Below are 11,669 nucleotides of genomic sequence, written 5' to 3'. Positions count from 1 at the left end.
GAGTGTTCACCAAGCCATGCTCTGACACTAGTTCATAGTATTTCCTAATAATTTGACCTGTTCATGAACTGCTTTAAATTTATTACGTTTTTCATATTCATACATATTGTTGAAAATAAAAATCTTTAAACGTTATGTTACTGTGTATTTTCTGAAATGTACAGAGAACCAAAAATAGCACAAGATGACTATCATTCACAAACTAACTCACTACTGGAATACTGGAATTATCAACATGGCTGGAATTGTCTTTGCAGGATATGAGGAAATCTACAACATAGGTTGACCTTTTTGTGTCCGCATGTATATTATACAGTGTGTGTATATATATATATATATATATATATATATATATATATATATATATATATATATATATATATATATATATATATATATATATATCAAAATCACACCCAGTGTGAAGTGGTCGGTGTGTGGTCATCACAACATGACTCACTTTAAAAAAAGGATAAATTACTTTTTTTAAAGTCCATACTGCTATTCATAGGGCTTCACATGTGTCATGTGTTTCGCTAGCCAATCACAGTCCTGAATTTTCAAAGTCAGCCAATCACATTACAGTTAGTGGTGATGACACTAGCTGTAATGTGATTGGCTGATATGAAAAAAGTATCGATTTGCATTAACAATGGAAGGGTTAGGGGGTACACAAATGTTTTGGTCGGTGTCCAAAACTCACTTATAGGGGTCGGCTACACCGCCCAAAAAAAAAAAAATATATATATATATATATATATATATATATATATATATATATATTAAAAAATATATATATAATATCACACATATATATATATATATATATATATATATATATATATATATATATATATATATATATATATATATATATATATATAATATCACATATTAATGGACGAGACAAGGAGACCCCTGTTACTGAACTAGTAGTGGACCCCCACTACTTCAACGTTTTTCCCTTAGCTGAGAGAGCGTTGAAGCAGGGACCCCCACTACATTAAACTTTTTCATAGATGTCATACAGTTGATACATGCACATAGTTACTTTCCACCACTTACACAGTGAGACAAGTCTCAAAGTCACTCTTTTAGCACACAAAGCTACACCGTTGTTTTATATGATGTATAACATTAACTATGTGTTTTAAACATAGATGTCAACTTTGTGGTGATTTTACTATTTCAGTTAGGAAGATGATCCCGACTGAATATGCATCTCTGAATCTTAGCTGAGGATATTTCTTGTCTTGTCCTATTTGTGGTTCTCTGAACGTTTCAGAAAGCAGGCAGAAAGGTTTTCTTTTGAACATAAACTCGACTTTTGATGTAAAAAACTATAGTAGTCAGGTAAAGGAGTACCTGGATTCATAAATGAGGGAAAGATACTGAAGCCTAAAAAGATGGACAACTATGGTCTACTGCATTGGTTCTCAAAGTGGGGTCCGGGGACCCCCAGGGGTACTTGAGGGAGTTCCAGGGGGTCCCCAGCTAAATGATTTTATGAACCAAATGGACCCTTATGGGTATGTAACTCTGAGAGTTAAATTAAAATTGACTACGATATGAATTGGGGTCCCAGAGATATAAATGCCATTAAATGGGGGTCCGTAGCCTAATGCATGTCAAACTGGGGGTTCTTTGATATTAAAATGGTAGAGAATCAAAGCTAAAGAGCCGTAAAAATCTTCTCTTATGGGGGTCCCTGGCTTATCTTTTCAAATGGGGGTCCGCGGGCTAATAAGTGTCAATTTGGGGGTCCTTGGCACGAAAAAGTTTGAGAACCACTGGTCTACTGTATACGTCCCCTAGCTGTATGTGTGTCTCCCCAATCGTTGTGTCTGTCTGTGGAAATCAAACAACTAAATCAATCATTGTCAAATGTCTTTTGCATGCTGCCTACAGGCATTATTTGCGTAATGACTGTCCGGGTGATTGAATATGAATTTACATGGAACAACCATCAAAGGAATACTTATATTTGCAGTTGTACAACAAGCATTACAGTGGAAGGAGAAGCAGGGAAGGGAATGGTTAGAGGAGGCAAAGTGGAGAGTGCATCATTTGAAGGAGGTTCTATCGGGAAGACAGTGACTGTCTGAAGAAGAGACTTCACCAAAACACCCGACTCAGAGATCTGTGACACTCAGCTGGCATCCAAAACGTGAGATACTTTACCCTTGTGTTCATTGTTCAGTAGAATAGTTGTTGTTTTCTAAATAAAATTGAGAAAAGTTGTTTAAAATGTTTAGTTGTTGTGTCATTGTTATATTCAGTCAACTGCACTAAAATCCATCCAAAATGTCTTGTTTTTCTGAACCGGCTGCAGGGCACACACAGAGCCTCACGATGAATGACACCCTGGAAAATGGCACCAACTCCTCCATCTCCTCCATCTCCATCATGTCCCCATTACTCATCGCCGATCTGGCTATCAACCTCATCCTGGTTCTCCCCAGCAACAGCTACGTTCTGTGGCTGATACTGAGTGGAGCTGGTGGGACGATAGCCTCCGAGTTCTTCTATCTCAACCTGACTGCGTCTATGATCATCTCTACCCTGGTCCCTGTCTTTAACGCTGCATGGCTCTTCACACACAACGTTATTGTTTTAAAGGTTTCAATCTTTACTTTTCTTTTGTTTTTCTGGTTCTCTGTTCCATCGTTCCAGTGTTGTATCTGTGTGGAGCGTTACATAGCGGTGGTTCACCCTGTGGTATTTCTCAGGTACAAAGCTCTTCGGTACAGGGTGGCCTGTAGCTGCGCTGTCTGGCTGATGGTGCTTGCATTCAGCTTGTTGTACATTTGGTCAGTGACAGTGATATGTTACACCTTTCTGGGCTTTTGCATTGTGTGCATCTCTGTGCTGTCTTTCTGCTGCCTCTCGGTCCTCAGAGCTCTGAAACAGCCTGGACCAGGAGAAGGACAGAGGGACAATGGGGAGGGAAACAACATGAAGAGAAGGGCTTTTAGGATTATTCTGATCAGCTTGGTAGTAATGGTAGTGACTATAATCAGCTATATTCCCTATATTGTGTCTAATGTACTGGAACAGTTCAACCAAGATGCTATGTTAATCACATATATATTGGTCAGGATGTCAGGGCTTGCTCATCCTTTGCTCTTCATCCACAAAGCTGGGAAACTGCCATGCTTCCTCTGAAAGCAGAATAGATATTTTTACAGACCTGTGTGTAATAGTTTGTTTATACATCTAATCAAAAATATTTCACTGTGTTAGAGAAACTTATTTAAATTATTCAGCTATTATTTATTTATGCAGTTGTTTATTGAATTACTCAGGGAAGAGAAAACTGTAATTATAACATTATTATTGTTCATTATACATTTGTTTTGCATTCATGAAATTCTCAAACTAAATGCATGTGTGCATAGGAATTACTGTAAAAGTGTGCAAAAGCTGAAATGTTTGCTCCTAAACTTGACTCTTACAGAGAGCAGGTGATTTGGAGGATGTTCTATCAGGAAGAAAGTGACTGGCATCCAAAATGTGAGATGGCTTTAACCTTGTGTTCATTAGAATAGTTTGATGTGTGTAGGATGTTATAGCAGGTGATATGTTACCTGAAATGATTGGTGGTGAATATTTAGCCATCAGATCATCTGTGTTCTATGTATTTTGTTAAGGAGTGTGATCCAGTAGCTTGCAGGTGGTTAAGCTCTTAACTTTATTTAACAGTTAGTGTAGAGTTTGGTACAGGATCTGGGAAGAGTGTTCACCAAGCCATGCTCTGACACTAGTTCATTGTATTTCCTAATAATTTGACCTGTTCATGAACTACTATTCATTATGTTTTTCATATTATAATGAAAATAAAAATCTTTGAACGTTATGTTACTGTGTATTTTCTGAAATGTACAGATAACCAAAAATAGCACAAGATGACTAACATTCACAAACTAACTCACTACTGGAATACTGGAATTATCAACATGGCTGGAATTGTCTTTGCAGGATATGAGGAAATCTACAACATAGGTTGACCTTTTTGTGTCCGCATGTATATTATACTCAAGGCAAGGAGACCCCTGTTACTGGGGGGTCTTCAACGTTTTTCCCCTAGCTGAGAGAGAGTTGAAGCAGGGACCCCCATTACATTAAACGTTTTCATAGATGTCATACAGTTGATAGCTTCATAGTGACAGCACTATCATCGTTTTTTGTTTTTGTTTACACATTATCTTCTCTGTTGGATTCATGTTAATGTGTATTTTCAGACATTTAACCACTTAAACCCTCAAATACTTGACCTCGATCTGGCTCTGTACCTGGTCTGCTCTTTTTTCCTTCTACACCAAATCTTTTTGCCAAAAAATTGCTGAGCTGAGCTGAGCTTGTAGATCTGCTATTTTCTGCTATCTGCTATTTTGGCTAAAGTTCACCTCAGAATAGGGATGCTTGGGTTCAAGTGGTTCATGTAAAAAAAAAGTGCCCGGCATCACACAAAGATTTGGCGGCCCCCCTGTAGTAACTCTGAGGACCCCCTGGGGGTCCCAGGCCCCCTGTTGAAGACCTCAATGCTTTATAGCAATGTTTACCATCAACATATATAGCTATATTTAACATTTGTAAAATAGTGAAAATAGCCTAAGGGATAAGGTGCCATGCAACATAGTAGGCTGGTAGGCTACAAGACATCTGTGGTGATCTGATGAGGAAAAAATATGCTATTTTTGTTATAACTCAAACGTTTCACGTTTCAAATGTATTTTCTTATAACATAAAGAAGCTGTATCACAAATTAAATGTTTCTCAGTTCTTACAAATAACACAACACATGCACACACATTTTACAGTATCTACAAGGATAACTATTTAAAAGCCGAGCACCGAAAGAAAATACAGAGGGGTGTGAATACAACCCACCGAGTCACCTAGACACACAGGATCTGACCCGAATTTCAATTCAATAGGCTCTATGCACAGCAGCCATTTTGGAGAAAAATTGGACCTCTTCTTACTTCCTTCACAGGTGTTACCAATGATACTAATGAAGGCTCTGTTCCATTCTGGTCAAACAGAGTCAGGGTGCTGATATTGTGCATGTTGGCTCACTAGAAATACTAGAGGGTCTCAAAGTGTGGTCCAGGGACCCTCATGGTTCCTTGAGAGGGTGTAACTCTGAGAGTGTACAAATGGAACCAAATGGACCCTCCCGGGTCCATTTGGTTCCATTTGTACACACTCAGAGTTATGGGGGTCCTTGAAATTAAAAAGTTTGAGAACCACTGTGCTACACTAAATGGAACAGAGCCTTCATTAGTGTCATTGGTAACACCTGTGAAGGAAGCAAGAAAGGGGCCCAAATTCTGTCCAATATGGCTGCTGTGCATAAAGCCTATTTATCCCCTGAGCAAGCAGGCAGGCTCTATCATCCAGGGTAGAAGAGGAATGTTACCCTGGCCCACTGGTTGGGAATCACTGCTGAAAAACCACGAAGTGCGCTACAGTGAAAGACAGACGAAGCACATTAAAGATGGACAAAGATCAGTATAGGGCATACATGGACAACTGGCGGCCCGGGGGCCACATGCGGCCCCCACCTTCACTTAATGCGGCCCGCAGGTTAATATCGGAATATTGATTTATTATTGATTTCAGCTGTTACAATTCCAAACATGCAAACATGACCCGCTTTAATTACTTCAGTCTATATTAGTAGCTCAATGACTCGTATTAGAAATTCTATTGTCTTTTTTATGTCCAATGTATTTGTATTTAAGTTCATAAAGTTAACATAAGTGTAACTAAATGCATTTGAAATTTAATACAAATGTTGCTTTTCAGGATTCCAATTAAAACATAACCACAAAAAACTAATTTCGATTCCAATTCAAAAATAGCAAAAATCAGCAGATCTACAAGCTCAAAACGTGCCGCACTGCAACACGTTTTGAGCTTGTAGATCGGCTATTTTAAAGTTAAAATACGGAGATAAGAGGTGCCAGTATATGCAATGTGGCCATCTGGAGTGAGTGTGGAAATGTAGTGGCCCTCTCCATCATCAAAGTTGCCCACCCCTGGTATATAGGGCCTGTCTGTGAGGTGAAACATCATTTCTTTGGTGTGGGGAAAATAAAGCTTGTGACTGTGCAATATATCCAGTGGTGGACAGTAACGGAGTACTGTACTTACATTTTACTTACACTTTACATTAAGTACAGATTTTGAGTATTTGTACTTTACTCGAGTATTCAATTTTTTGGATACTTTTTACTTTCACTCAAGTACAAATTCAAGACAACTATTTTACTTTTATTCAAGTTAATTCCTAGGAAGGCTGTGAAGTACTACATATAGTTAGATAGATAGATAGATAGATAGATAGATTTTTATTATAGTGTCCTGCACCACATGATGCCCAGCCCGCACGGGCTTATAAGACACTCACACAATGTACATATACACCAAGATACACCACAGACAGAATACATAAACATTTTGATTGTCCAAGTTACGGGTACATCGTCCTCCATCTCAACTGCCATGCTTTCTCTATGAATTTTCCTAAAACAAAAACTTCCTTATTGAACAGCCAACTTAACATATAACATTCATACATCCAAAACAAATCTGGATTCTTATCCTGCATTTTTTCAAATAAAGAATTTCGTACATCATTGTACAGTGGACAGTGAAAAACAAAATGAACCTCATCCTCCACAACTCCCAGGTCACACAGAACACACAATCGCTGCTAGTTACTTTTAGGTTGGCTTGTCTTTTTTTCATTTTTTTTGTCCCTCCCTAAAATACAATTGGCCACACGCTGTGTTCTTCAAAGAAGGAAACCTATCACAGTACACACTCTCCACTGGGATCTACATCATGGGTATTTAACAGAGGGTCCGTGAAAGACTGCCCAACTATACCCCCAACCCCCACTGTGTGGAGGACAGTAGCAATTTAGGCAACAGATAAGTTGAATAATATAGACCCAGTCTGGTAAAAGTGTACATACTTCATATATTAATTACAAATATGAATGATAATGATTCATAGATAAGTCCTAATCATTTTGACAGTTTAACCTGTTAAAAAGCCTGTCAACAGAACCTACAGTAGTAAGTTCACACTTTTGAGTGTTACTTGCATAATGTCCTATGTAAACCACACTTCACACCCACATTATGTCTGAGAAAGTGTATTTCCTTCTTCTGCTGCGTGTTTTTAAAAGTGTTGCATATAGCGAGTGCTGACAACTTAATTTGCTATTTCTGTGCCTTTTATGCACAAGAAACATGGAGACTGCCATGCTCAACTAAAACGTGTGTTCAGCAAGACAGATATTTAAACTAGAAAAAGTGCTCCTCGGAGCACAAGTCTCCGCCAGGTCAGGTAGATTATTGTGGGCTCCTGGTGGCGCTATAATGGGCCAATGTTAAAAGGGTGCCATTTCTTCTTAAGCCTTGCACGACAACCGGACACTGCATTCATGATTTGAGGCATTTTGTTCCAAAAATGTGGTTTGCTAAATTAGACCTGCTGGTGGCGCTATAACAGGCCCATGTGAATAGGGTGGCATTTCTTCCTCGGCCTAGTGGGAATTTCACGGAAATCGCACACGTTCATGATTTGATTTTTGTTCAAAAGGGACCCATCCTGCAAACTTTGTAAGCCAATTTTAGCCAAGTAGGATGGAATATGAAATATCGGACACATCCATCTTGATCACATGACTATAGAGATACTCATTCTGTGTACCGATTTGCGTGAATTTTGGACAGAATCTGAAGGAGTAAGAGCAAAAAATGTGTTTTACAAAACTCTCCTGGTGGTGCTCTAAAAGACATATGTGAAAAATGCAGGGCAAAGGTTTTTCCTTGGCCTCTACGGAGCGTGCAAAGTTTGACGCAGATCGGTGCAGTTATAGGTAAAAACATGAATTGGCCTGTTATAGCGCCACCATGAGGCTGATGTGAACGTTTTCAAGTGGCATTTCTTCCTGGGCCAAGTGGGAATTTCTGTGGAAAATTTCACGGAAATCGCATGCTGCGTTCATGATTTGAGGCATTTTGTTCCAAATGAACCAATCCTGCATACTTGTGAAGCCAATTTTAGCCAATCAGGATGGAATATGGAAAATCGGACAGATCCGTGTTGATCACATGGCTATAGAGATACTGTGTACCGATTTGCGTGTTTTTTTTTGACAAAATCTGTATGAGTAATAGCAAAAAAATGTGTTTTGCAAAAGTCGGCCTCATGGTGGCGCTATGACATGCTGATCTGAAAAATGTGGGGCAGAGGTTCTGCTGTGGCATCCAAGGAGTGTGTGTGCGCAGTTTCACAGCGACCGGGCCAACGGTGGCGGAGATTAGCTGGTCACAGACAGAAGGACGGACACACACACACACACACACGGACGGACGGACGGAGGGTAAAACATACTCTCTCGCCATGCCTTTCGGCCTGGCGGAGACAATAAGAGAAGGGCACCTATGTGTGCACCTGATGGAGGCACTGCATGCTACATAGGTCACAGGTTAAACTGCATGCAGGGACTAGGAAGCAGTGTTGGGCAAGTTACTCAAAAACAGTATATTACCTATTACTAGTTACTTGTTTAAAAAGTAATGTTATTACTTTACATATTACTCGCTGCTAAAAACTTGTTTATTATTACTTTACTTTCCTTCTTTTTTCGCACCCCCAGTAATTGCATTCTTTCTCCCCAAAAGTCTTACTTTGCATTTTCAACATTGGCAGTTGTTTCTTTTCCCTTTTTTGCAGCCTACATTGTAAAATCCTCATTGTTGATTTAACTCCCAAAAGTGTGCTGTAGACATGGCATGATGGGTCCATTTGGTTCCATTTGTACACTCATTTGAATTGAATTAACACTAAGACTTTTACTGTGTATGAATTCATAACTTACGGACTAAATGAAAACCACACCTGGGCTCAAACTGATAATGAGACACAATCTTTGAACAACGTATGTTGTTTATTAAAGCAGTTAAGCTCCAAACAAAATAACAGGCCAAAGAGGCCAACTTGTGCCAGAGCATTTCAATGCAATCCAAAAATATGAACATTAGCATAATAAGCTAAATACTCAAATATTGAAAAGTAAAATACAAATTCAATTCGATTCTAATATTGTGCTGAATCCCAATAAGTCATCTCAAGACACTACACAGGCTTCAGAACAATTGAGACCATATCTCTGCTGTCCGGCAGAAACCAGCTAACTCCAAAATGTTCATTTTTCAGGAAATGAGCAAATGACAAAAACTAAACAAAAAGTGGAGTTAGGAGGTTTTGTTCATCATTGAGGGGTGGAGCCTGGAGTCAGCTAAATCAGCTAACTCCACCCCCCTTTGGTGGAATTAGCTGGTTTAGCAGAAAGTCTGAGGATCCAATGGAGTTAGCTGGTTTTGTCAGAAGTGCTTTTTAATACTTTTCATTGGTTCAACATTGTTTTAATCAACACACAGACGTAAAGGGTGTTCAATAGCACTGATTTATGGAGAAAAATGTAAAAGCTGGTTTAGCTTTTGCTAAAAAAGCTAGCTGGTTTCTGCCTGACAGCAACGATATATAGGTTCACAAAAAATGTTGGCTTCAGTCTTTTTTGACCATGCTGCTCAGATTGTTGTCTGTGGTCTGACTGCTCTGACTTCCTTGTTGGTCTTCTCCACATACAAAATACAGTTTCCAAATCTTCAGGTAGGCCAACCTGATCTTTTTAATTTTGAATGGATACACCACTGGGTTGACAGCTGAGTTAGCATGGGACAGCAGGATGCCCGCGTAGAATGCCGCGTTGGGAATGTTCGTCGTCTCAGAAAAGTAGGTCAAACAGTTCATGATGTGCAGAGGGAGCCAACCAAGGGCGAAAAGGGCCAAGACTAGAAACAGAGATCCTGCGAGGCGTCTCTCTTTCTGTAGGTATAGGCACGGGACTGGGCACTGCTTCCTGGCCCCTCTCGAAGACGCCCCCGGATGGCACAGAAGATGTAGCAGTACAGCGCGGTCATAACCAGTAAGGGTGTCAGCGTGCAGAGGAAGAAGCTGAAGTAAACCAGATATGAGACTGGAATGACGGCCACGAACTCGCAGACAATAGCAGACGAGTTTACCGATGAGGGCTTGGAGAGAGCTTCATGATTGTTCCATCCAAACATCGGGGTGAAACTCAGCAGTACGGCCAAAAGCCAGCACACAGCGACCATCAGCCAAGACCGCCTTTGTGTTACCGTACTTTTGTACCTGTACAGAAGAGAATTGTAGGCATGATGTATGTAGTGGTGGAAAAAGTACTCTTTTTACTTAAAAGTATCAATACTGCAATGTACTGTAGAAATACTCAGTTACAAGTAAAAGTCCAGAATTCAAAATTTACTTGAGTAAAAGTACAAAAGTATTGGTATCAAAATGTACTTAAAGTGCCAAAAGTAGAAAGTACTCATTATGCAGAATGTCCCATTTCACAAGTTTTCAAATGTATAAAATGCATAAAAACATCTTTTGAAAATAGCAGATCTACAAGCTCACAATCGTGAGCTTGTAGATGGCCGAAATGTATATAGGGCTGAAGTGGTTAATGTATGTTTTGTATTAATAATCAAAATCTGCAAAGTAACTAGTAACTAAAGTTTTCTAATAATTGTAGTGGAGTAAAAGTACATTATTTGCCTCTGAGAAATAGTGGAGTAGAAGTAAAAGTATTGAAAATTGGAAATACTCCAGTAAAGTAAAACTACCTCAAAATATTACTTAAGTGCAGTACTTGAGTAAATGTGCTTAGTTAATTTACACCATATGCAGTCCAGATTGTCATGAAAACAATTAAGCAGATGCAGATGCAAAATGTTTTGTTTTTTTTACCTCTCGTAGGTGTGTGTGCATGTGTGTGCAGGGAAGTATAGGTACAGTATGTGCATGTGAAGCATTTGGTAGATATCTTTTGTTTTCATCAAAATCAACTTAGTACTATGAGCGTATAGTGTTATTGTCAGAGATCGGACAGCTCACCTGAGAGGCATGAAAACACGGAGGTAGCGATCCACAGCGATCGCCATCAGAGACAAAACGGACGCCATTATCAGCATGATCACCACGCAGTTGACGAAGAGACACGTGTGGAACGAGGTCTTTGGCCGTCCATTGACCACCACGGCGATTGGTATGGCCACGCAGCCCACCATGAAGTCGGCCACGGCCAGAGAGCCTATGAAGAAGAAGGTGGGCTCTCGTAGGTTTTTACTGGAGCCCACCGCCCAGATCACCAGCATGTTACCGAGACAGCAGCCAATGGCTATCAACACTTCCAGTACTGTGTAGAGCACTGTTCCCACATCCACCGTGTCGCCTAATGCACTGTTGGGACCAACGGTAGGGTTGTTCGTCACTGGCATAGTGGACATCCTGAGCTCTAAGTGAATAAGCTGTGCCGTGCGATGCCTTTTATCTTGTCATGTAACAACGGAAGTTAAGCCTCACTGTTTTATATGATATTTCTCTACTTGTTTGTGCTACAGTAATCGAGTTAACAGCATTTCTATGTATTTCTGCCCTGAGGCAGTCTCATACCCGGGGCCACAGCTACGCTGTAAAATATTGTGCCTGTGTGGCTGCATGCAGTCTTCCTGTCCTCACTGCATGTCTGTGCACCAACGGAAACTAAACTACTGTGACCA

At 39.9% G+C, this 11,669-nt stretch overlaps 1 pseudogene across 1 annotated transcript; it reads right to left on the bottom strand.

Moving 5' to 3' along the window:
- Positions 1–9,591: 9,591 nt before the first annotated feature.
- Positions 9,592–11,396, bottom strand: LOC311062774 (adenosine receptor A1-like; annotated as a pseudogene). Its single transcript has 2 exons — positions 11,005–11,396; positions 9,592–10,239 (listed from the first exon to the last, which is right to left on the bottom strand). The product of its transcript is annotated as an adenosine receptor A1-like (transcript).
- Between the last annotated feature and the right edge of the window lie 273 nt (positions 11,397–11,669).

Source organism: Gymnoscopelus microlampas, assembly GCF_963454915.1.
Source record: "Gymnoscopelus microlampas genome assembly, chromosome: 16".
Lineage (NCBI taxonomy): Eukaryota > Metazoa > Chordata > Actinopteri > Myctophiformes > Myctophidae > Gymnoscopelus > Gymnoscopelus microlampas.
Note: the sequence above shows the minus strand (reverse complement) of the source record. Positions and strands in the feature narration are given on the sequence as shown.